The sequence below is a fragment of the Moschus berezovskii genome, chromosome 6 (assembly GCF_049115385.1).
Source record: "Moschus berezovskii isolate FMDL1 chromosome 6, NW_MosBer_1.0, whole genome shotgun sequence".
Lineage (NCBI taxonomy): Eukaryota > Metazoa > Chordata > Mammalia > Artiodactyla > Moschidae > Moschus > Moschus berezovskii.
Window position 1 is genome coordinate 66257423 of NC_142465.1, and position 27948 is coordinate 66285370.

Here is a 27948-nt window from a genome sequence, read left to right on the forward strand (position 1 = left end):
TGATTACATTTTATGGCACATGGAGAGAATGCTGATCTTAGTGAGACAAGCTTGGGGCTTACAAAAATGAAAAAATCATTTGAATTAATAATGAAGTTAATGAATTCATTGGTTGCAGATGAAGCAGAAGTATTTGGCGGGAAAAAAAATGAAATATTCTGCAGCTGCACAAATACTAAGAAGAATTAAGATCAGTTTCAATACTTTGGAAGTGCTGATTTTGTGAAACCTTTTTAAAAACTTAATAGTAATGGTTCTTAAAACCAAAGCTATGGCATTAACTCCCAGCATACCTGGGCAGATTGTTTCTGATATGATGTATGTAACCTAAATTTAAAATGGAACCAGTTTCCTTTTTATCCTAATTTTGTCAATGGTTAGGCTTAAACTAGGACAAGTGTTATTTTATTATTATTATTATTCTGCCTTTCTGTATTAATCCTAAAAAGATGTTTAAAAAACAAACAAAAGCTATGCACATGTCATAACCTTAATGTATCTAAAGGGTGTATACTGTGTTTGTTGAGAGCAAATAGAAATACAGAACAAAGTTATATATTTTACGGTGTTGAAACAACTGATGTTGGACCTGGAAAACACTGCTAAGAAAAGATTATAGAATTATTTTCTCTGAGAGAATTTTAAAACAAGGACAGCAGCTCCTATTTGTTTAGGGACTATATCCATTTATTCATCTTCTGTCCCGCCTCAGCTAGCATTGTACCGACCATCCTACCTAGCACATAGGAGGAGCAGAATAGTATTTGTTAAATAAATAAACAAATTATCCCAATAACTACTGCTGCTGCTACTGTTTAATGGCTAAATTGTGTCCGAATCTTAGCAACCCCATGGACTGTAGCCCACCAGGCTCCTCTCTTCATAGGATTTCCTAGACAAGAATACTGGAATGGGTTGCCATTTCCTCTCTAGGGGATCCTCACGATCCAGGGATCAAACCCAGGTCTCCTGCTTGGCAGATGTCTCTTTCTTGACAGGTAGATTCTTTACCACCAATCCACCTGGGAAGCCCTCCCTGATAGCCTAAAGAAATAAAAATCATCATAGCAAACAATGTTTGTTGAGCTGCCAATACGTGCCTTTGGAGCTTTACCTATTCTCAATTTTTTAAGTTCTTCCATTACTACAGGGTGATAAGTCTTAGGGGAGGAGTGGGGCTCTAGCATTGATAAAGCTGAAGAATGCATATTCTAAGAGATGTGCTTACATGTTTGTTATAGTTATGAGGAAATACGGCTAAACCTGAATATTTGAGAAACACCAGAGAAATTATTATGAGTATTTTTGTGGCCCATCCTTTTATTCTATGATTGTACTATGCATAGTGACACTATTTTTAAGATACTTTCTTATTGTTTCATAGGTGTGTTTTGTCTTGTCTATAAGCTTTTTGTTGATAAATAATTTTTGGTTCATCCTGGATGTTCTCTGGATGAGCCAGATTGTAACATTGCATTCCAAGGTTTCAAAAGTCTTAAGTCAGTAAAAGATGAAATCTCCAGTTTTAACATATTGATGTCAAAATAATGCAGAAACTACTCCAGCAATAGCTGATCATTTAACAAGAGAAAACCTTTTCTATAATTTTTTATTCTATTGAATTTTTCAGTTTTACACTTATAGAAAGGATACTTTTGTTGAAAAACTCAATGTTTGCTTAAGTATTCTCATAGTTTATAAAGCTTGACTTTAAAAGTAATTTAAATAACAGCTGTAAGACTTGCTGCTGCTGCTGCTAAGTCACTTTGCCATCAAATTCTATGAAAACTCTGCAGTAAATAGTTTCCTCCTTATTATTTCTTATCTGAACAGGCTTTGTAAAGCTGTTCCTTTCACTGTAATGTAACAGCCAGCTAAGGTAACGAGTGTACCATTAGTACTATTAAATATGTGAAGATATGATTTCATTTACACTATAACTATTTTATATTTTACTTTCTCCCTCATGTTTCTTAAAATTAGTTGGGATTCAGATTAAAGCCAGTTGCATAAAATTGGAAAATTAAACCTGAGAAATACATAAATTACCTAACTATAAATACATAAATTACCTAATGATATTTCATGATGAAATTATGTTTTTTAATAATGTGTAAGAGTTTAAAGATATTTCATAACTTTTAAAAAGTTATATAAATTTCTTAATTTTTAATTGCTTTGTTGGTGTAGGAAAAACCTATCTTTAGTGTAGTATAAAATTAGTGATTTAAATAGCATCTATTGAATGAAATTATGAGAACAAATTGCAGTTACACTTAAATGTAAAGTAAATGTTCATATTTAAGATTCCCATAGGGGTTTCCCTCCACTCAGCCGGTAAAGAATCTGCCTGCAGTGCAAGAGAAATGGGTTCAATTCCTGGGTTGGGAAGATCACCTGGAGAAGGAAATGGCTACCCACTCCAGTATTCTTGCCTGGAAAATTCCATGGACAGGGGAGCCTGGTGGGCTGCGGTCCATGGGGTCACAGAGTCGGGCACAACTAAGCGACACTTTAGTTCTCTTCAACAGTCCCATAAATTCTGTTAGGATATTTTATGGGAACTAAGCACTTAATAGTATTAAATCACAATGAGTGAAGGTGGTCTTATGAAAAGTGTCTAATGAATTATTGAAAGTGAAAGTCGCTCAGTCCTGTCCGACTCTTTGCGACCCCATGGACTATACAGTCCATGGAATTCTCCAGGCCAGAATACTGGAGTGGGTAGCCTATCCCTTCTCCAGCAGATCTTCCTGACCCAGGAATCTAACCGGAATTGAACCCGGGTCTCCTGCATTGCAGGATGATTCTTTACCAACTGAGCTATCAGGGAAGTCCTAATGAATGATTACATAGCATAATTACATACTTTAGTCTATAAACTTTAATATTAAGGGTATATATTTATTTCATACAATTTAGAAATGTAAATATAGTTTCCTCCATCAAGTGGAAAGATTGATAGATAAATAAAAAGGATATGTTTTTGTAAAGTAGAAGTCAGTATGTGCATTGATAACTTTTCTGAATGAATTTAAAAGCCTGCAATTCTATTAAATTTTAAGAACTAATTAATTAAAGTGAAAGAAAGCCAGTTCCCCTCCACAGCATCTTCAAAAGTGATGCTATTTTCAGAAGTTATTTAAAATCTTTAACAAACATTTAATAGGCTGTAAATACTATATTTTTAGCTACTTAAAAGTTAAATTTTAAAGTTTTTTAAAGTTACTTAAGTGTGTTTTCTCATTGTTATAAAATCCTAAGTGATATAAGTTCAGTTCAGTTCAGTTCAGTCGCTCAGTCATGCCCGACTCTTTGCGAGCCCATGAATCACAGCACGCCAGGCCTCTCTGTCCATCACCAACTCCCGGAGTTCACTCAAACTCATGTCCACATGTAAATTAAAACATGAAAACTCTACACTTCACTTCCATTCTCCAATTCCATCACTGTTATCAGAACTTTTTCTGTAAAAAAAGAAACATATGAATACACAATTTTTTCCATCAAAAATTGAATTATTATATACATTTAAAAAAATAATTTGTACTTAAAATTATGCACCTTGAATATTGTTCTGCAATAATGTACATTTTTGGAATTTATGATTGTAACTGAGTAGTTTTCTATAACACTTATTTAACCTGATGTAATTCTCTTAATGTTCGTGTAAATTCACTTCCCTCTTTTCTGAATGTTAGTGGTCACATGAGCGTCTGTGTGTGCACATGCGTGTGCTTTATCTACCCTCATGCGTCTCTATGGGTGCTTTTCGAAAGCTAGACGACTAGAAGCACTATTTCTTTTGTTAAAAGTGTGGGCATTTAAAATTTTGTTAGGTTTTGCCAGTTGCCCCTGGAAATGATATGCCAATTTAAACTCTCAAAATATATATTAGCAGTTCTTTTTTCTCAATACCTTCATCAGCAATGAATATTATTTATTTCTCTTAATTTTTAAGCACTGTGATAGTATTTATGGATGATTTTCTAATCTCTCTAGTGATTAACCAAACTAACATTTAACTGAAGGATTTGAATTGTGTGAGACCTGAAAATGGGCACTTTAAACAGAATTATCAGAAGTAGAATAGTGTACTTTTAAAAAGTTTTTCTTTAAGGAAATAGTAATGTCTTATAAAAAATCAGTTGAACTTCAAAGTCAGTCTTAAAACATATTGGAATATTGATGTGAAGGAATTTCTGATGAGATTTTGGATTAAAGCCTTTCGAGAGAAATGAAAATATCGATTTTTATTTGGAGCAGAGGTGATTATTATCACCACACACCCAGTTAAAATAAGAAATTCTGGGTTGGGCTACTTGCCCAGACTTTCTTTTTGTCTCCATGTTATCCATTCCTCAAGTTCTCCTAACATATCCTTCAGTTCACATCTCCCCGACTTTAAAGGTTCCCTGTTACCGCTAAACGATGAAAAATAATATCATCACTTGCAAACTTGTTCAAAAATCCAGTTTCTTAGGTCTCATCCCTGAAGATTCTGATTCACAAAATTTGGAGTGGGTCAGATCATCTGGGTTTTCAATAGAAATGCCAGGTGATTCTCCAGACTACATCTCGAGGAAGACTGGAGTAAACTAGTAACTAGTTTAGTACTATCAAAGTCTTCTAATAATTACCTGTTAAACCTCTTCAGGCGAGCTTCTCAGGTGTCTCAGTTGGTAAAGAATCTGCCTGCAATGCAAGAGAAATGTGTTCGGTCCCTGGATTGGGCAGATCCCCTAAAGAAGAAAATGGCTGCACACTCCAGGATTCTTGTCTGGAGAATCTCATGGACAGACGAGCCTGGCGGGCTACCGTCCATGGGGTCAAAAAGAGTCAGAACTGACTGAGCGACTAGCACTTTCACTTTTTTCAAACCTTTTTAAGCTTACATTTAATGTCTGTCTAGCCAAGGAACGGTGTGCTGTCTCTCAAACTGGATTCTGGGTTCTTCTATTTGTACTTTTCCCCTGGAAAACCAATCCCCCTCCCCACTTCACTTCTGTCTTTACCTTATCCTTATGTTCTAAGCGAATCTCACCTGCTAAACAAAGACTTCTATTGCCTCATCCCGCAGTGATCCACTTCTGCAGGAGTTTATTCCCATCACGCATTTGGTGTTGTGGTGTAGAATTGTTACTTAGGGTTCATGTGTAATTCTCTGTATCTCTTATTGTGCCTTACACATCAGTTCAGTTCAGTTCAGTTCAGTCGCTCAGTTGTGTCCGACTCTTTGCGACCCCATGAATCACAGCACGCCAGGCCTCCCTGTCCATCACCAACTCCCGGAGTTCACTCAAACTCGTGTCCATCGAGTCGATGATGCCATCCAGCCATCTCATTCTCTGTCGTCCTCGTCTCCTCCCACCCCCAATCCCTGCTAGCATCAGACTCACATAATCAACACTAAAAATGTGTTGGTTGGCTGGTTGAGTGAGTGAGTGATAATATAATTAGACTAATAGGGAGCAGGTCAGAGATTGCACTTCAACCCCATGAAGCCACTTCTTGACATTTTGCAACTTGTTCTGCTCCTGAGAGACTTACTTGCTCTCACTTCAAATTGGATTGCTTGTTTTGGTGAATAAAACAAAAGCTAATGCTTACCATTTATTTAGGTCTGTTAATTACATATTTAAATCACCCTATGTGACGTGCTTGAGAACATTAATCCATAGCAGAGCCGGAGTTTAAAAATTAAATGTGAAATCTGCTGTTACAAGTCTGGACAATTTTTATCCCAGCAGGTCTGGGTTGCTAAAGGCCTGGATGTCTTAACTTTCTTAAAGCAGGTTAGTTTTCTTAACAGAAAATTATTTTTGTGTTTGGAATAATTTCTTATCAGAAGCTACAAAGTAACACTGCAGTGAAGTCTTCAGAATAAATGTCTCATTTGTCACAGGCACAGCCCTTGAAGTGCACTTGGCTTCTATGCTGTATTCTTGCTATTTAGAACCAAATTGCACAATTTAGCATAGCTATGAGTATAACCCAGAACTGTGTTGATAAAAACATGGGATATACTTTAAAAAAGATGATTTCCTGAGAATGGAAAATGGAACTAGCATTTATTTACTAATATTATTCAAGATTGTCTCGAGAAACACTATTCATTTGAAAAAACTTAATCATGAGGTAGACATTGTCCTATTACTGTTTAATGAAATAGGAAAATTTGCACTATATATTTTTTTCAGTTTTGAAAAGCAAGCACTTGGTAAGTCACCTTGGAAAAATGGAGGTGATTTATTAATTTGTCATTTTCTGAGACTGAAAACAATATCTTGACAAATAAAAAGACGTCCATTGGACATATATTCTTTTCTCTTCAGACTAGCGGTTTAGTACTTTAGTGGAACGTCTTGGGCAGGCTGGTCTCCTGTATGTTTGACTGTGGAAGAGCAGGTGTGCGCTTCCAAAGTGTCTTTACAAGTGTCTCAGTGGGGCTTCCCTCCCGCGCCTCTGCAGGAGACAGCTCATCTGTTTAATCCTTATGTTTTAGTCAACCTTTCTTATTATGCAGACAAGGCTCCGAGGCTCAGCTGGATCTTGACTCTCCGAATGAATTGATGGGGCTCTTTGATCTTAACTGTGTATTGCATCTGTTTCATCTTTCCTCTTCATGCGTAGTCTTCCAAACTCCAGTTTTAGCTGGTGCTCTTAAAATAAATGGATGATTATAGAAACAAATAAAAATTGCCATTTAAAACTCAGGTACAAACATGTCCCCTTTTCGTGTTGGACATTTTTGTCATTGTTGTCCTGATAAACTTTATTGAAAAAAAAAATTCCCAAAGCAATTAAATGATGTGATTCTGGAAGGGACCACCAGAATTAGGAGTATTTCACTGTGTGTGTGTGTTTTTGAGTGTGCACACACAGTGCTTTGTAGGACCAGACTTGCACGGAAAGTAAGAATGACTGATCTTTGCAATTTAGTTTATTGTATATTAGCGTGATATCTTATTGATGGACCATATTGAAGTAAGAGGCATAGCGCTCGCTTAGAAAAATCTATCACAGAACTATAAAGACCCTGCTAGGCAATATTCCTCTTTTTGATTGGACTGAAAAAAGGCTGGGTTGCAGGGAAAATCAGTTAGACTCAGAACTAATCCATATGGAAAGATCATGCTAGGGTATAGGATGCTAAGATAACATTTCTTAAAAAAAATTTTTTTTAATGAAATAAGGATGTAGCAACTTGTGGGAGGTGGGAATGGAGGGATGTTGAGGGAACAGCATGGATTGTTTGCTTCCCGCATTAAAGCACATAAAGTTATGATTAATTGAACCAGAAAATATCAAGTTTTTATCTGAGTAACCTTTGATATTCTCGTCTGGTATTTTGCAGACTTGTGTTAATTCTTTTTATTTTTAATTCCCCGTGAATCTTCATTTAAGTGTATCACAGTCTTGTGATGATAATGTAATGTCAAAGCTGTCAGAATAATTCAGCTGAGCAAAAAACTGATGTTTCCAGAAGCCCTTGAGAGGATTATGAAAATGTTTCTCTCTGAGAGGAAGAATATTGTGGTATGACCTGCTAGTCTATTAAACATATACTTTATCCTGACATGTATACACTAAATATACTAATAACTATTGGTGAATTATCAGAATAAATACTTTCCTTTGAACCATTTAGAGATAAAAAATATAAGGAATTTAATCCCTACTTGTAGCCCTATCATATTGCTGTTTTAAAAATATTCAGCCAACTTCCCTGTACTCAAAGTAACCCTCAAGCCCCCACATGGTATTCAACACTGCACCGGGAATTCTTTCATCACTCTTCTTATATTTCCCATATGAAATCTGAGAACTGTACAGGAAAGAATAAGGAGTGTTATTCAATCCTTCAAGCAGAACTACTATGTACTACCCACTCAGCAGTGTTACTCTCCTCTAAATAGTTTGTCTTACTACCATCTGGAATGTGCTTTCCATGTATTTATGTACTTACTTATTTACTTCTTTCCTACCTACTTACTTACTACTTAATGTTTCCATGAGAGAAGAAAAAAGATCTAGTAACCAACCAAGCAAAGATATGTGGTTTCAGTGAACTTCATTTAGGTTTCCTGATTTTATTTCCTTTAGTTTCTTATCTCTCATGCTTGACTGCTCTGTTTCTTCTGTATAATTGAGACAAAGGTGCCTATACTCTTCTTAGTCTGTAATGATTCTGTGCTGCTTGAACTTCTGAAAGGTTTGGCCTTGACCACATGAAGTGAGTCAACACAAGCCAAAATCTTATTTTATTTCTATGTTTGTCTGTGATTTACAAGTCCCAAAGAGTTCCAGTTTAGGTTAGAATAGTGTTCGTTTGGGTCATCAATGTAGCTCCCAGGTCAATGCAGTTTACTGGATTAGAATTTATTTAAAAGAGTCTGCATTGCTACCTGCACATTTCCTTATGTTCAACAGTTCTGACACATATTAATTCTTAATTTGCTTCTTAAATAGTAATTGGGTCATCTGACCTCCCTTAATCCTACCTAAATGTGAAAGGTGATTTTCTTACATTATCCTCCAAAGAAGGAAGGGGAGAAAACATTTATATTAGATGTACTGGTGGAGATGTGGTTTCTAATTTTTAGCTGCCATTGAAATGCCCTTGTACAGGCTCTCTGACATGTATTTTGGTCTATGACCATCATACATATCTTCAATTCTTGAAGTTACCCAAGGATGCATTATTGTCAACTCAGAAGTTTGAATAAATAATTAATGGGCCATAAAATCAACTGAGTACATAAAGCATGACCAGCATTAAAAGAAAAAGGTAAAAGGAAAAATAGAAATATCATTGTGTGTTGCATATAATAAAAGTAAGTACTGTTTCATGAACCATGTTTTCAAAACTATTTTGAGTATATTTGTGGTACTTGGTTGTGCTATGAATATTAATATTTTCATACCATGAATCTCAGTTTTTTTTTTTCAAGCCTAAAACTCCAAACCAAAAGTGAGCTGGATCATATATCTTCTAGGAACGTTTTTGCCTGTGTGCTGAGTTTTAGAATTTAGAGTATTATTTTACCATATTTGAATTATATTTTTCACCAGTTAACCTCAAGCAAATCAAAGGAATTCTCTCATAGCAATAGAAATAATAATGAAAGCTTAGCAGATGTTTCCAGAATTCTTAACAGCTAGGCTGTATCAGCATACTGAGTGTACAGTGTCCTTACTGATCAAACTATTTAGCTTTCAGTAGTTGTTTTAGAAATGTGAATATTTAGTTACACCAGAAAAAGGATTTTGTTAATACCTTATTTTGTCATTGGGCCAGAGTGAATATAAACTATGGCTGTATACTTCTATAATGACAAGAAAGGAAATAACAATTATCAGTCTTTTAAAATATCTCAAGGTTAAAATCTTTACCTTTTCACTTAAAAAGCCATTGTAAATGTGATCCTTTCATTATGAAAGATAATATTGGGGTTTTCCCCCTTGCCTTTGTATCCACTAGGAATTAATGTAGGGAGAAAGTGCTATATGTCCTTCCATTGCACACTTGCATTTACTTCAGAACTGAGAAATGTAAGTGCTGCTCCATGAGATAACCATGAGAGAAAAAGAAAATTATAATTTGGTTGCACACATGTGTATGTGGCTTAAGATTCATTGCCATGTCATTCTCACCCTTTGTGAAGTCCATGGTGGTATGTGATTGGTACTTTGCAACCAGTAGCAACAGAGTCATTTCAGACTTTGTCAGAAATGTGGGGTGTTGGGCTCCACTCCAGACCTACCAAATCAAAATCTGCATTTTAACAAGATCACCAAGTGCATCACATGATCATGAAAGTTTGAAAAGTGCTGGTATGTAGGCTGAGTATTACCTATTACTATATGGACCCAATGGCATTGTGGCTCAGATGATAATGAGTCCACCTGCAATGCAGGAGACCCAAGTTCAATCCCTGGGTCGGGAAGATCCCCTGGAGGAGGGCTTGGCAATCCACGCCAGTATTCTTGCCTGGGAAATCCCATGGACAGAGAAGCCTGGTGGGCTACAGTCCTTGGGGTCACATAGAATCAGACACGACTCAGCGACTAACACACACACACACACACACACACTCATATGGACCCATAGCCATTTCATGGGTAACAATTTCGTTGGAAAAGAAAAATTGATGAATGAACAGAACCAGCAGTTTTTCATATCCTAGAGCTGCTGTGAACCATCTAACAGTGTTTATAACTAATGACAACAATGCCACCATTGCTCATCAGAGCACCCATTATCAAGTGCTCCTATGCCTTGACCATTGTGTCTGCTACATCAAGTTACCCATTCAAGCATCTTCTTCGCCTACCAGTTGGATGCTGTTTTACAGATGAAGTAGTAGAGGCTAAAGATTGCCTGTTGTGAATCCAAGCATTTTGATGGCTACCATCTGTGATTGGTAGTCTCACTTTTTAAAAATACAAAGGCCTTATTTGTTTCAAATAGGGATAAAATTTGCTAGTTGAAAGATTCCGATGAAGGTAACTATTGACACTTGTTTAGATAATATTTTTAATTAACAATGAATTCTCAAATTTGCATATTCGAAAAGACAAGAGAAGTCTTAAATTTTAATCCCACATCAAACTGTATGGTTACCTGCTGCTGCTAAGTCACTTCAGTCGTGTCCGACTCTGTGTGACCCCATAGACGGAAGCCCACCAGGCTCCCCCTTCCCTGGGATTCTCCAGGCAAGAACACTGGAGTGGGTTGCCATTTCCTTCTCCAGTTCACAATCTACTATATACTAGGCTTTGTTGCTGTGTTGCAACTTGTATCCCGTTGGCTCTAGATATTCTGCTGGCATCTAGGGAACTTAGCTTTGAGAGTGAACTGCCTATCAGAGGACAAACAATTGTACATTTGTAACATGAATAAAAGATGCCTTACTTGAAACAACTCTGAAATTGTCCAGAATGTAAGAATGCAGTTTGTCTCTCATGTACTGAATTAAATCCTTTATAAGGAAGAAAGACATCCTTTGAGAAAGGAGGTGCTGTAGTAATGTCAACATTTTGGCATTTACTGTATGAGGGAAATCAACTTATGTAACAAATGCTATTAAAAATGTTATTGTTGTTCAGTCGCTAAGTCCTATCCAACTCTTTACGACCTTGTGGATTGCAGCACTCCAGGCTTCCCTGTCCTTCACTGTCTCCTGGAGTTTGCTCAAACTCACCATGTCTATTGAGTCAATGATGCCACCCAAACATCTCATCCTCTGTTGCCCGCTTCTCTTCCTGCCCTCAATCTTTCACAGCATCAGGATCTTTTCCAATGAGTTGGCTCTTCACATCAGGTGGTCAAAGTATTGAAGCTTCAGCTTCAGCATCAGTCCTTCCAATGAATATTCAGGGTTGATTTCCTTTAGGATTGACTGGTTTGATCTCCTTGCTGTCCAAGAGACTCTAGCATGATTTTTTTTTAATTTTCCTTTGTATCTATATGAGATGATGGATGTCACTAAACTTATTGTGGCAATCATTTCATGATGGATGTAAGCCAGACCATTTATACTATATAAATCATTATATCAGCTTTCATAGTGCTATATGCAATTATTCATTAATAAAACTGGAAGAAAAAAATGAATTATTTAGAACTGGAAAAAATAGCATTGAAATGAGAGCTGGAAGCAAAAGTTGCCAAGGTCATGTTATGGCACAGAAAAACAGTGTTGTGTCCTTCAGATCAACTGGGCAAACATAAGCAGGTGAACCATATCTAGTAACATGGAGAAATGGAGAGTGTCTGGGTATTTTTATAAAGAAACAAAAATATACCAATTGCACATTCAAGTAGGGATGATGAAAAAAAAATTGTTAAATTTGTTAATATTTTAAATAAATAAATAACACATACATTTATACAATAGCAAAGAATATACTGTGAAGAGTAGTTCTCACTCACTTCTGCTCCCCAAGCACCAGTTTTCATACTAAAGCAACCATTGTTGGCAGTTTCTTGCATATTTTTCAGAAATATTCTTCTTACATACAGGCATTATGTACAAAAGCCTTATTAAATTGGTAACATACAATAACACAGTTCTGTATCATTCTTCTTTTGCTTAAAACGATCCCAGAAATAATTTCATATCAGTATTTTGTTTATTTTAATGCTGTACAGCATTCTAAAGTATGGATATAATAGAACTTAATTAACCAGTTTTCTTTGGTGATATATTTTAGATCATTCTCAGCTTTTTCTCTTACAAATAGTACTGCAGCTAGGATTATTGGCCATACAATGTCAAGCATATGGAATATATGTATTCTTAGGTTTTCATGTACAGTAATCAATATATGTACAATTCTTTATTCTGCTTTTTTCAGTCAGCATGGTCAGAAGAATTTGGTTTTCTCAGTCATCCTTATTATCACTTCATGACTGCATACAAGTAATTGCCATAAATAATTTAATAATATCCATTTTGGGGTACATTAGATTGTTTCTATTTTCCCATATTTACTACTGCATTTAAAAACTTTGTGCACATTTTAATCTCTTGGAATTTCATGGGGAAAAGTTTCTTTTTTCTTTCAAACAGTAAAGAGCTTTTTGATTCATTTTGACTTTCTGATTCAGAATTATGTTCAAGGGAACTAACAGCATTATGGAAACACTTATTTAGGAATCTTATGAGAAATGTCTATTTTGAACTCCTTTTAAGTATGAACTCTTTTTCAGTTTTTTAAAGATATAGTTTTGAATGAATATATACCCTAGTCAATAGATAGCCATCAACGTAACCATCAGCATAGGGCAGCTGGCTGGTTGGTCTACAGGGTACAGTTCTCGCCTTGGTGTGAGAGATACCAGGTTCAGGACCCGGATGAGCTCTTTTTTTGGAATTCCCAGGTGGCACTAGTGGTAAAGAATGCGCCTGCCAATGCAGGAGACTAAGAGACATGGGTTTGATCCGTGGGTTGGGGAGATCCCCTGAAGAAGGGCACAGCAACCCGCTCCAGTATTCTTGCCTGGAGAATCCCATGGACAGAGGAGTCTGGAAGGTTATAGTCCACAGGGTCACAAAGAATTGGACACGACTGAAGAGACTTAGCACATATCAACATAAGTCCAAAGGAGTTATTTTTTGCATTATTAATTTTCAAAACACGTAAATTAGGCTTTGAGGAGGATATGTGCAACAGTGCTCATTCTTCATAGCCATGTATTTCTTGAGAAACTACTATGTGCCAGACCCAATGATGGTTACCAAGGCTATGACAATGAATGTGATCGGCACAGCTTACTTCCTAACAGCATCTCTAAAAGCCGTATCTAAGATGCTTTGACTTGACATTGTGTTACAACACATTCTTGTCCTCCAACAATTCCAATTTCTTTGTTTTGCTTTTAGGGAATCTAACTCATTCCTTAATATCAGCCCAACATGTGAAGACTAAGCAATATCTTATGCTCAAAAAGATACATATATATCTTAGAATACACATATATTTATACATATGTATTATATATAGTTTAAGAATCCCTGAAATCATATTTCTCCCTCCCTTTCTGAGATTTAAGGAGCACTTTGTCTTCCTACGATGAAAGTATCTTTCTCTGTAGTTTGAGGGCTCTCTAAATGATCTTATCCTCATTGTATATATTTCAGATTGCCTCTAAATAACATTTATCTTTTCAGCAATTTAGCCTAAATAAGCCAAGTGCAGGGACTTTGGGCCCTCTGTTACAGGAACATCTTCATGTGAAAATAAAATGTATATCGAGGCTGCACACCACGATTGATTAACACAGTGCCTGATAACTGCAATTTTCACGGGTAGAAATAACCATTTTGGTCTCTTTTAGGGAGCCAGATACAAAGAATCCTTATGTAGAACTGCACTTCAAAATTGCATTTTAACTTTTCACTAAATTCTTCCATCCCAGACCTACTAATTTCTTGATAAATATAACTACTATTATCATAGTGTATTTTATTCTTTCTAAAGCTTTGCAGTACAGACTTTTTACTTCATTGATGCTTAAATATTTCAATGGAGAAAATAATTAATTAGTAAATATTACATCGGTTTAACAAGCAGATCAAACTCTTCATTGACCAAGTGAATGTTTCACTTTCAGAGATAGTCATATCATTTTAAGGAATTTTATGTTAGCTAATATGCATCTAAATTTTACTAAATTCTCTATATGTACATTTGTGTATATCTGCACATTTCTATGGGCTTCCCTGATAGCTCAGAGGGTAAAGAATTTGCCTACTATACAGGAAACCCAGGTTCGATCCCTGGGTCAGGAAGATACCTTGGAGAAGGGAATGGCTACCCACTTCAAGTGTTCTTGCCTGGAGAAGTGCATAGACAGAGGAGTCTGGTGGGATACAGTCCATGGGGTCTCAAAGAGTTGGACACAACTTAGCAACTATCTCACATACACACACATTTCTGTATAATTCAATAGGCTGACTTTTAGATGGGAAAATGTGTATTAGGATGTAATGATAACTATCTCTGAATCTAAAATTGTATAAGTTATTCTGAGCAGAGACACCCAAATTAGTTTCTCATTATTTTGCCTAAATAGAATTTTCACTTTTATGTGAGGATACATTCCAGTAATCAGAATTTATAGACTACTCTTCTTGATGAAAAACAGAAGAGTGGAGACTTCTTAATGTCAGCATACCGCTTCCATGAGTTTACTTAAAGCTCTTTAGCCATTAAGCTGGCTCCTCCTGCTAACAACCTGATCATAAGACATTACCAAGGTAGCCCAAAGGTGGAAAAGTAAAGACAAGGGCATCTGAAAATGGGACTCTGGTAGATTTTAAAAAGTTTTTCCTTATTCTAATACTCCATATCATTAACATTGAAGTTGGAGCCCTCCTTATTGCAACTTTGCACATACCCTACTGTTTGAACTAAAAACTCCAGGAACTACCTGTCTGAGATCTGAATGTATTCTTGGTCCCAAATCAATCTTGTCACTTCTCAGGAAAGCAACAGAAGATAATAAGTAGTATTCACCTGATTGCTTTCCTGCTCCGAGACAGCTGGTGACGCGTGTCTTCCTGATAACCAGGAGTTTCAGATCTGAGGCAGGGATAAAGAGAAGCTCGGAGCTGGCAGAATCTAAATTTGACAGTCGATGGCTGAGGAGAGGGTCAGAAGGGATGGAATCTGTGACACGTATGAGAAAGGAACAAAATTTATCTGCTCTGGTTGCAATGATTAGATGTCTCTTTGTCTGGCTCTCCTACAGCGGTTGACTGATTGTACCTGCCACTGGCTAATATCATAATTAACAAAGTTGCTACTACGTCTGCAAAGTTTAATCGAAAAATTTGCCAGTGATATGATGGCATTGTCACAAAGATCACAAGGGACTCGGAGTCGACTTTCTCTCAAGGTGGAACAGCAGAGCTGTGGAGGCAAAATGAGAAATCTTGAACTTGTTCAGCCAAAGGTAGGTTTCTTTCATAATCCAACATCCTGGACTCTCTTATTAAGATTTTTATTTGATGGTTAGTGGGCTCTTTTTGGTTGTGTGACTAGGACGGTTCAGAAAAAGATCCATATGCTTCTTGAGCACTTACAGCACATTCTCAGAAAGCTTTGAGTTTTTTCCAAATATAGAAATTCAGAAATATAATGAAATAGTTTTTGATGCTGAGAATGAAATATAAAGCAATATATTTGCCCTTTATTGTATCTAGCTAATCTTTATCAGTTTACAGAATTACTGTTTAGTAACAAATATCAATTGAACAATTATATTGTATAGCACTTGGATTTATTTTGTTCAACGTAAAAGCTAAATAAAGCCTCTTTATTCTATTGTGTCAACCTAGTTATGAGTGAATAAAAGCAATCGTAGTTATAGAATGTGTAGGAGTTCTATTTCAGTTTCCAGAAATGCTCACAGTGGAGGGGGAGGAGGTCTGAGGTCTTAAGTCAAGCAAGAGATTGAGGCTTTTTCTTTATAACACTCAGAAAAACTGCTGCTTTTTGAGATCATGTGCTATTCCTCAATGCCAGTCTGGCCATTGAGTGTTGTACCTGTATTTTCTTTTTACCATGATTTGCTTTGCTTGATTGAATATTCATGCTCTGGGGAGGTTCCCAAACGATAGCCTTCACATATTGCTAATTAATGGATGTGAATATTGATGAGGAGGGGCATGCGCCTCTGTGTCTATGCTTGTGTGCTTCTGAGTACAAAGAGAGAGGAAAGTATCTCAAAAAATCATGCGGGAGGCAAAGTTTGGGTTATTTATGCTGTGTCACAGCCCTGCTATAATTCCAAGGCAATCAATTTGCAGTGTAATTGGGAACAAATGTTAAGGGTCTTTTACTTTCCCTCCATGGTCATCGAGGCACTATGTCATGGCAGAAAAAAAGCGCAATAATTTTTTTTTCTCCATTGCTATTTATCTTTGGTGTTAATAGCAGTTTTAAAACATCATGAAATAACATTTCAGAAACAAATGAATGCACAGCACATATATTTTTTAATAAGTCCATAAACTTTCTTGTGGTTTTATTCCTAGCCCTAGGAGACTAGACATTCTGAATATGCTCATTTTTAAAACTTGACAGATTTCATATTCTCAAATTTAAAAAATGAATCTTTTTTATGGGATTATAAATTATAAAGCCTTTAAGAGTCTGGATAGTTTACAAAACTGTTTATTGAAATTTTGGTTAAATTTTTACTTAATGCATTTCCAGTCTTAACTAAAATTTAATGACGTTGATAAGAAAAGCTAGAAGTGGTGTTTTAAATTATGATTTTATTATATTCTGGACATCGTTTTCGGAAGTTATTCTCCTGATAAAGTCTCTCTCTTTTTTTTTTGACTTCACTCTTTCCCTTGGTAGTTTGTGGCACATAATAGGCACTCGATGCACTTTTATCAAGTGAATGAATTAATGAATTTGAGTCTTTCTACTGCTATTCAAATATTGTTAGCATCTGCTGCCTCCAAATCGATAACTTTTGAATGCGGTAAACATTATGGACAGAAACAAGTAGATGAATGGCACAGTCACAGACAATAGGGAGGATTAAGTTCCTAAAATAATATAATGTTGTTTTAACCTAAACCTCCATAATATTTTGTGTAATTGAGATTTGCTATTGTAGGAACTCAGTTGGAGGAGCAAAGGTCTATGAGGATTAGAAAGGGCCAGAAAAGTGGTTCACAGCTGATGCACCCGGTTCTTTTAAACAGGATTATCTCCTGAGATGTGTAGAAATGAACTCTTGTCAGAGTTTCAAAGGAATTAATATTTTTGGTAAAATGTGCTAATGTAAAGAGTTAGAAGATTAGTGATGCATAATGAAAGCAATGCATTCTTTCACATGGAAATAGGAATATAATAGATGTCCTGCAGGTGATTGGAGCTGTAGCAATTTTATTCAAGATTAAAGTTTGATTGACCTTTGTTAGGGTGATTAACCCTTCTGAAATTAAAAGCCAGAGCTGAATTATGCTGGCCCATTTAAATGCAAACATTGAGCAGGTCGTATGTCATTCAAATAATAATAATAATAATAAACCCTCCTATTTTAATTTTTGCACATCTGAATGAGATGCTGCTTTGGAAGGATTATAGTTCAGGCAAAAGCATGCTGGTGGCAGAGCATACAGAATAACATATAGATAATTGGGGGCACGTGGAAGAGTCCTAGGCTTTACCCCTTCCCCATTCAAAGCATCAAAACCACCACCCCAACAAAAGCAGGGAGCCTGAAGACAGTCTTCACACACTTAGAATGTGTGTTCTCAGTAGAAAAAGAGTATAGAAATAGCTGGAAAAGGGTCGGAATAAGTAACAGTGACATCTCTATTCTTACCTAGTGCTAACCACTAAACTGCGTATTAGATCCATATTAAATCTATATGACGCCTCCTGAAAAATGGGGGCTTTTGGGTATGGTTGCTTATGACGCTGTTCACAAAAGTTGATTGTTTCCGATAACTGGAATTTTATTCCCCATGGTCTCTCATAGTCTATGGATAGCGTAGGTCTTTTCAAAAATGTTGTATGAGGAGCGAACTAGTTCTTTACAAAGCTTTTCAATGGCTTGGTTTTATTTCTTTGTTAAATTTTCTTGAAGCCTCATGAAAAGTTGTGTATTCACGTTGCTTCAAAAAACTGATTCCATTTTTCACACTATATTAAATATTTTTATCCCTAAGTCAGTGAAGATTTTTAGTTTTAGTTTTCACCGCATGATGAACGCATCTTCCTTTTATGTATCTGTGGGCTATTAAAATGATAATAAAGGTTCTCTTCCTTCCATATGTAATTTATTTCTCTCTAGTCATCAAAGAAGTTAGCTTGAATGTTTCAAGGTAGAAAAGTCCAAGGTATTATGGTGTAAAAATTAAGAAGCCCGAGGTACTATAGTTTATTTTTTTATATAAGCTTTTCATGTGCTTTTTTAACATCCTTCGTAATGATAGGCTTCTACTCCAGGCCTATGAAGAAAGTTAAAGATGAAAAACTTGTGATAGACTGACTGAGATTATTCAGCTAACAAAGTGACTCTCACATCCTCCAGAGAGTGGGATAATCCCACGCAGCACAGACTAATAACATGCTTAACTAAGATCTATTTGCTATAAGGATAATTTCCTAATTCTTAATCATGGGGTTAGTATTCAACTATAAATGGTAAACAAATACTTTTTGTACCTTGCCTGATGAAGTGTAGATTATCGGCTTTAGTTTTGGTACATTGAATTGTCAAACTTAAAAAAATATCCAGCTGTTCCCTGATAATATTTTCACTAAAAAAAACAATAAACCCCACCGCTTAATCAAATCCCTAAAATAAACACTACTAATTCTTCAGACATATCCACAGTCTTCTCTAATTTGATTATTCTTGTTTCACCTCTTACCAGAACTGAATAAAGATAATTTGGGGCATTCTAATTTATTGTAAACACACCATTTTCTAAACATAAAGAGCTAATGTGCCAGACTACTGATAACATCTTCTCTGTGTTGTCGTTAATTGTCTTTTCCATAACACAAAATCATAGATCAGAGAAGAGAAATTCATATCATTTTGGGGTAGAAAAAAGAATTGGTGAAAGAGCAAAGACAAATAAGATTATATTTTGTTAAATCACAAATCCAATTTTTGCATCAGTGTGTTTAGAAGATGTTTTTATTTCTTTGTTGCCTTTGTTTCTGACAATCTGTTCCTTTCTAATCGGTCCAGTCCCAGACCTGACATTTTTACTTTTAGTTGTGAAATAATATTCTTTGCCATTAATAGGCCAAAATTAATTCGTTTGACATTTTCATGGGACACATATTCTAGTTGGAGTCCTGTTCAATAAAACATACAGTTTAAAAAGTGACCAATGGTATTATATTATACATCCTGTATTATTTGTCAGTCAGCAATTTAATTTCACAAAAATTTAGAGTAGGGTCACCATGAGCAATTTTATTGTTCTGGGCTGAAGAGGGAGAACAAGTGGCAAACTTGAGGATTTTCAGGGTTTTAAAAATCAATAATAGTGAAAAAATAAGTCACACGAATTTTTCAAGATGTTATTCTCTTTAACAGACACTCATTCTAGAAAAAAAATTAGTGGGTTATGTCAGTCCAATGAATTATTTTTTGTAAGTTGTTTGACAAAATAATATGCTCTCAGACAATAAATGCTCTGATGTTGACTTTACAGCTAATTGCTGGTTAATTCCTTAGCTTTAAGGTTAATTCCTTAGCTTTAGTTTTCAAGTGAATTGGAAGGTGCCCTAATACAGTGCAGTGGCCTGTGGCCTATTGATGCATTACTTGGTATTTGTATTAAAATGATCACACCACCTCTACATAATCCCTTGAAAGCTGGAGAATTGCTTAATATAATAACTGACTAAAATGCCTTTAGCATTTCTGGAGCCATCGCTGTCTGACCTTTATTCCATTTCAACATTTACTGAGCACCTCCTATGTTCCAGGTACCCCCTTCAACCAAGGGAGGTGGATCTATGAACCACATTTTGTGAACCAGAAACTGAGACTCAAGGGTGGAGAGTGATTTGCCTAAAGTCACACAGCAAGTCAACGGCACAGCCTGGGTTGAAAGCCAGTGCCATATTTCAAGGTCTTTGAGACCAGAGCTGCCCTTGCATTATCCGTAGTCTTCCACTTTGCCAAATCTTGCTTATTGTGAGCACAGGAATGTTTAGCACTTTTCCCAGGTGAAGGAATTTTCTAAATCACAGGATCGTCAATGAAAGAATGAATTCTCTCCTGATTCACTCCCAAGGAAGGAAGAGAAGAGGTGCTTTAGAACAGTTCAGATTATTCTAGGTGATGAACATCACTTATTGGCTCATTTCATGGAGACCAGAATTTGTCCTCTGCAAATATTGTCCATTTATTTCAGAAAAAACAACCTTTAAGCTCTTTTAAAAAATATGTTTAAAATGTGTTTGCTTACCTATCTTTCATTTAGAATTCATAAATAATTGGGTCTAATAGAGTCCAAGTAAGAGGTACCTTCATCCCCCCTCATCCACTTTGGCTGGTTGAATAGTTGGACAATCACTGATAAATGTGCCTCCGAGTTTTATAATTCCTGCCTTTGAAACTGGATTTGTGGACAGAGTCTGTTAGATTTCTGTTCCATAGGGAATTGTCCAGGTGTTTATGCCAATTGAGTTTAAAGGACTCTATGGGGAAATTTCTTTTGATAAGTATTTTAAAGATACGAGTTCTATGGTGTGACTGCAATATGAGAAAAATACACCAGGCTATTTAATGAAACAATTTGACTTTCATTTCCTGATTTATTATGAGAATAAAGGAATTAGCATGGATGAATTAGAAAAAAAGTAAATCTCTAAACAATTAGCCTCAGAGGTCCCAAATTTTGGGATTGACAGATACATTTTCTCTTGGAAATTTGTTCCACCTTTTGAAAGCTGGCTCTTTTGGTCTATAAATTCTCAGAGTGTGGCTCACAGAATTGCAATAGGTCCAAATATATCTACGCACAGGGCCTAGAAAAGTGCCTGATACAGGTAGGCACTGAGGAAATGTTTGTTAAATTGGATTGCAAGTGACTATTACCATTGAAATAAAGCTTGGGATGCTAACTAAACTCAATGCTTCATTTAAAGGCCTGGTGTCTGCACTAAGAAATAAACTAAGAAATAATGTTTTCGACTTTCTAACTTCAGAGTTCTAAAAGGGAAAGGAGAAGTTGAGAGAGAGGAATATAGGTGTAGAGATAGTTATATTTTTCCATATGCATGTTAGGATTTTTGTTAAATGGTCCATTTTTTTCCTTTTCATAGCTTTACCTCTAGGCGTATCAGTCTCGCCCAATCCTGACTTGTTAGTCACTAGTCAATTATCATCTACCAACAGGGAACCTGGCTTTTCCGAACTGATTAGAATATTTAATCAAAATGATACAGTTGGATTATGTCTATAGGAATACGGGGAAAATAATTCACAATATTCATTTTGACAATGAATGGAAAAGCAACTTAAGGGCACTACATAGAACCAGGAAAGTTTAAAAGTGTTTTCAGGAAAAAGAGAAATTCTATTGTGATTCTAACTACAAATGAAAGTACTTGGCAGCAGAGACAATTAAAATGTGTGATAAGATGAGATATACTAAGAGCATCTCTCCTAAGAGATGCTATGCAAGACAGGAGAGCAAGTTTGACCAACACCTCTACAAATGAAATAAATACTTGAGCATTCATTAACCATTTGAGTCCTGTTTGATGATGATTAAACCCTTAGGCAGATGTGAATCAACTTTACTATGTGGAAACATTGAGGAAAACATTTATGAAAAATATGATCCAATTTCTGAAAATACAGGCCAATTAAAGTTTGAGGTTTTTTTTATGCTGTCTGCATGATGTATATATTAATAAGGATGTCTATCCTCTCATTCTTCATCTTCTTAAGCAAAAGCGGATTTTTACTTATTGACATAATACTGAAGAATCTAGTTTTTCTCCGAAATTATACATTTTTTTGCATAAATGTGCCTAATTACCTGAATTCAGTTTTGATTAGCAGTGTTAATTGATGCAGCTGTGGATGGTATCTGTTTACCTAAATTACCATGTGCAAACAGCAATATGTCTGGAAGTGAATATGCTAAACTGAAAATACTAATTAGCTAAGACAGATTGTTATTCAAGTCACATCGTAGGGCTTTCTAATGAAAGCCTGGATGTGTCAGGGCTTTATGATATTCAGACAGAAATGTCTATATTACATATGATTTCTAAATTTAATTCATAAGAACAGATGGGATGTCAGCCAGGGTTCTTCTGCCTTATTCCAGTATTAATGTGAATATTTTACTCAAATGGAGATATATTCATATGTTTTTTGTAAGAAACTAGTTGTGTGCCTTTGTAAGAAACCGGTTGTGTGTTTTGACTATGTGCCAGCTTTGCACATTCAGAAACATCTATTTCTTGACCAATATATTCCTAGATGGTACCCACCTACTGTCCCAAAGAGGAAGATAAATAAAACATCTTGCAAGTTTAATCACATCAATTGGCTAATTTAATGAAATCAACTAGCAGAAAGTTTAGTTAGAAAGACAGCTTACATTGAGTAATAATTTATGTGTGTTTTCTTGCATTCCAAATTAGTAAGTTAATAGTAATAATAATAAAAAGTTTGCTCATAGGAATCTTAAAAATCAGCAAGCAGTTTGCAGGGCTGAAAGGTGATTTCTCATTGTCTTCAGATTTTCTTGCATCTCTAATCATTTAAAAATGAATAGGAAAGCAGTGCTTATTTTCAGCTGCCCAGTTTTGAAGTATTAGAGCTTTTTCTGTGTCTGTGGTTCCCATTCCCTTTGTCCTAAAGCATGATCTGCTTTGCGTTAGGATTCTCTCCAAAGAAAGCATTAATCTTTTACTGTCTGCTGAGGTACTCAGCACTCATTAATTGCAATGTAACTTAGATGTACCCAAAGATTATAACAAATCCTGCACATCACGTAGTGAAGAAATAATGGATCCATATTTCTTTTCCCAAGAGGCAAAATAACTATGCTTAATGCATAATAAGTCTCTTCTTCCCAAAGGCTGTGAAAATAAGTCCTTTTGACTCAAACTTAAGAGTTTAAGATCCCTTATTAGATGTTTTAAGATGCCATGAGCAAAATGGGGATAATTTTCATGATGCAAATTTGAACATAATTATGGTTTGGCATATTTAATTTAGGTTTAAGTGAGAATTATAATTACCAAAAATTGAATTATTTCAATTATGCTAATTTCTATCCCCAAAGTTTTGTGTAATGTGGGTTCTCTAGGATAGGTTTAGATCCAGCAAAACTACAATGGAATCTACTGCTAAAAATAAGGAATTTGTGAAAATGACTCTGCTGTAGTTACATTTTAGCTGCAAAATGTTACAGCACTGTTAACTGGCCCGGGAGAACATGAAGTGCTTGAAATAGCTTAAATCAAAGTAGGGAAAAGGAACATAAAGCACTGCTTGGACCCTTTGCATTCCATTTTCTGTATCACTACCAGTTGTAGCATAATATTGCTATTCGATGTCTAATCAATAAAGTTAATCCCAGTATTTTTAAAATTAAATTCATGGATGTGACAGTTATGATTATTTAATAGTATGCTTTGAAAAGTCACCTTCAGAACTGTCTTGCCTTTGATAACCATTTGACATTAGGCTTTTCAAAGAGGCTTAAGGTAAGATCCCTCTATTCTCCTAATGTCTCTATTCTTAAAAGCTCGAGGAGGAAGATTTTCTTTCCCAGTGGCTAATTGTAGTTTGCTTTATTGTTCTGTGGACAGTCCAAGAAAGTTCATTATTATAAAGCCAAAGTGTGTTTGTGTATGTGTGTGTATACACACACATTCATCAAATCTCCTAAGTGAAGAGTTGAATTCAATCACTAGAGCTAGTCAACCAGTTTGATTGTCAGGTGTGTTTACTTTCTGTGCTGCTGGATTCACCAAAGCAACTGCTGAATTAATGTAAGTCTGCTTTCCAAGCATAAATAAAAGAAGAAATATCCTCTCTAGAAAGTTCAGCCATCTATTTTATTCCAAGCAGTGTTTAGGGAACTCTTTGCTCACCATGATATTCTGTAAATACTGTAGTAAATGAGTTTTTGTTTGTTAGCTTGTTTCCATGGATAGACATGAACTTGTTCTGTGTCACCTACTTTTCTAGATTCTTTGTTGACCCATGTGAGCATTTCTATGTAAGAACCTTAAAATGGGAAAGCAGGTCAGTGACATGAAATGTAGAGTGGAGTTAAGGCATCTTATCGGACATTTCAATGAATTGTCTTTAGGCAAATCACTTAACTTCAGGGTGCAAATTAGTTAATTTTAAGAATAAATATAGCTCTCTTTCTGACTTATTAAGGATTTATCACTTGTGCCCAAGGTTCAGTGGATCTGTAAATGAAATGTATGAAACTTTTCTTTGAACTCTAATTGGCATGTGGGGGAAGCAGGTCAGACTGAGTTAAAGGCTGAGGGACTTAATCCTTTGAAGAAATTTTTATTTAGTTTTATTGCTTCTAAGTATTGCTAATATATTCTAAGATGAATTTGACACTTTGCTTCATATATGCTGGTTTATTTTCAAAAAGGTAGACTGTAGGCTCCCTGAGGGATATATTTTACTTCTTTGTTAAATCTTCTCTCTGTCTTCATGCAGCTTTATCACAGAAGTGTTACATACAAGGGTTCTCCCTGGGCAAACTGTGGCCACCAGTGAGTAAAAATCATGGCCATTAACCCCATTTATAAATCTCAGTAACTTATGTTACAGGAAACCGTGTATTATCTAACCTGGGGACTGGAAACACTCTGAAGACATCTAAAAATTTTTAAGCTCCTGTTTATTTTGAAAAAAGTGCATATTTTTGATCTGTTTATGTTCTGGTCAAAGGAACCCTAACAACTCACAAAGGATAGAATTCCTCTGAACTTACTCCCTGAAAAGTATAACATAGGCTACATTTGAATTAATGCACATTTCATATGAATGGGATTTGAATTGGTAAACAAAACTTGATAGACAGACAGACCTAAATGCAGATTTTGCCTGTCATGTATCAGCAGTGTGATCTTGGGGCATTTTTCTCAATTCTTCTGGGCTTTAGTTTACCCATGTCACAGAGAATCATACATACTTATAGGGATGTTATGATGAGCAAATTATATAATGTATGCAAACACCTTAACCTGATGCCTGTCATCAAGTTGACAATAAATAATAGATATAATTACCATATACAATACAGTACTTCTATATTAAAAACCAACAGAGGCAATTAGAGAAATGCTTTTAATGTGGCATTCATTAACTCTTAAAAATTTTATCCATTAAAGTGATTAAAATTCCCCACCATTATATACATACAAGCCCATTTTATCACAGGCATATATCTGTACATAAACATATGTGTATACACATACACGTATAATTTGTAAACCAATACAATATTGTAAAGTAATTAGCCTCCAATTAAAATAAATAAATTAAAAAAAAAAGAATGAAACTAAACACCTGGCTTCCCAAGGTATATGGTACAGGCGTTTTCTTTTCCAATAGTTTCTTACAGGTACCTAATGCTTCATAGCTCAAAAATTATTCTGTACACATTATCATATGTAATCTTCACAGTAACAAGATAAAGCAAATGGCATTTCATTCCTCTTTATAAATAATTTATGCAAAGATGCTAAGTGACTTAACCAACGCCTCTTACTATATTGAGAGGTGGGGCGGATAGGGGATGAGGCAAGGAAAATGCACTGAGTCTGTATCTGAACTGTTTGGAAAAAAGAAACTAACGATGCTGTTTCTCCATGCAATATTGGTAGAGGAATGTCCTAAGAGAATATTACTACGTACATGTATAGGAACCAAGGATGAGTATATTATGAAATCCAGGACATTATCCAGATTTTGACAGTTGGAGTGGAATTTGTTTCTCAACAAACTTGTATTAAGATATTCTGACTGGTTGCACTGTTCACACTAGTTAGACATTATCTTTTCCACAGTTATTGTTAGGGCTTGTGTGGGTCTTATTTGCAAAAGCTAGGATCAGGAACTTAGGTCCCAGGTCTGGAAAAAGGCCCGGATGTCCACACATGAGTGCATATCTAGGGATTTCTTAAGAAATAGCACCTGGAGCCAGATTTATAGAAAAATGTATTCTTCCTTCATGTAAGGAGCTAGCATAGGAGAGGGGAAAGACCCGCAAATGCCATCTCACCCATTTATAATTTGTTATGCTAAGTTAAATTATTTCACTGATTCAACAAATATCTTACAAATACCTTGCATATGTGAGATATTGCAGAAAGCACTGTAGGTATATAGAACTGGAATTTAGAAAGATTCAATGCCTTCAAGAATTTTAAATAACCACCCTATCATTGTATACTGATTATTGCAACAGTGATGTACTTTGGGTGGCAAAATTTTCCTCCTTTAATTCTAAAGATATTAAATAATGCATTTGTCCATTCATGGATTCATTCATTTAGAATTTATTCTTTCCTGCACTGAGTGGTGGGACATGAATGTGGTTTCTGAAACTGGACGGCCTGAATCTTCAGCTTGCTTATCTATAAAATTGGATTGATCATAAAAAGATTGATTTGGGAATTTATAATATATAGAAGGCACTTTCCATGTTGCAGGGCACACCTGAGTGCTATGATTTCTTGAATGTGAATACTCTTCCACTAGAGGAACATTAAAGTAGTTGGAATGGATATACACATACCTAGAGCAACTAGAGAATTCTAACAGGTGAGTAAGTATAATCTAACAGGATCCAGCCCCCATAGGTGCTGACAGAATTTAGAAACAGGAAAGATCTTTTTATTAGAGAAGAGGAAACAGTAGCAAAATTGCTTTCTGAATGGTGTGGCTCGAGATTCTAGCCATGCCTTTTTCAGTGTATGCATACAGCCTGATGACCATCTCCCTGGAGACCACTGTTAATTTAGGAACCTACAACATCTGTGCAGTTTAAATAGGCCCAGAGCCCAAACCCCAAAACACATAGAGCAAGATTTCTTATTCAGTACAATTGAATAGGACAACATCCATGTCCAGGTTTTGATTCATAAACTATATGGACCTAATTGACACCAAGTTGTTGCCTTTTCAGATAGCATGCATGGTAGAGTTCTGGTGTATTTGGACTTCTTCTAGGTTCATATCCAGAAATTTCAAATTAGATTTTTGTCATTAGCTTGTCAAGCTTGTCTTAAGCCCACTTAATGAGGTCTGCCAGTGGAATGCCTTTTATGTTCTGTGGCCTTTATGCTTAGCCTCAGCTACTCTCAACTGTGGCTGAGAAGCTAATGAAGTTACCACAGTGCTCGCTTGTCTGCTGCTTTTGAAAACACACCTCGTATGTGTTTGGGTATTTAAATTCTGTTTTCTAGCTTTTAGGGTTTATATTCTCGTAGTGCATTCAAGTGCTATGGAAATAAGACCAGATGGATGTGACAACCAGCCATTCGGGAAATTACATACACATTACATTTTTGAAAACCAGTGTACATATGTCTTTCTGGATGCATTCATATGCTGGATTATTTTTGTTGCATCCAAATGGTTGGGATTTCAATGAACCAGTTACCTAGAATGTCAACTGGAGAATTCCTTTCAGAGGAAAAGTGTGGCCAGCAGTGAGCCATTTTGTCAAACACAGCTGAATATGGAAACAGAATAAAGGTCACTCTGCATTTCTCTGTCTTTGTTTAGTTTTCTCCTTAGTAATCTTCACTACAGACATTGTACAATAAATTTGTTTGTCTATTATCCCCCTAGAATGTGAACTCATAAGGACACAAAATTTTAATACTGTATGTAGGAGAAGGCAATAGCACCCCACTCCAGTACTCTTGCCTGGA

At 35.7% G+C, this 27948-nt stretch overlaps 1 long non-coding RNA gene across 1 annotated transcript in view; it reads left to right on the top strand.

Annotated features, from left to right (window-relative positions):
- The window catches only part of LOC148777643 (uncharacterized), a 71153-nt gene that overhangs the window by 24555 nt on the left and 18650 nt on the right, over positions 1 to 27948 (top strand). The window contains exon 6 of the long non-coding RNA XR_016037516.1: positions 15263 to 15466. This is a non-coding gene — a long non-coding RNA (uncharacterized LOC148777643). The remainder of the gene's footprint in view (positions 1 to 15262; positions 15467 to 27948) is intronic.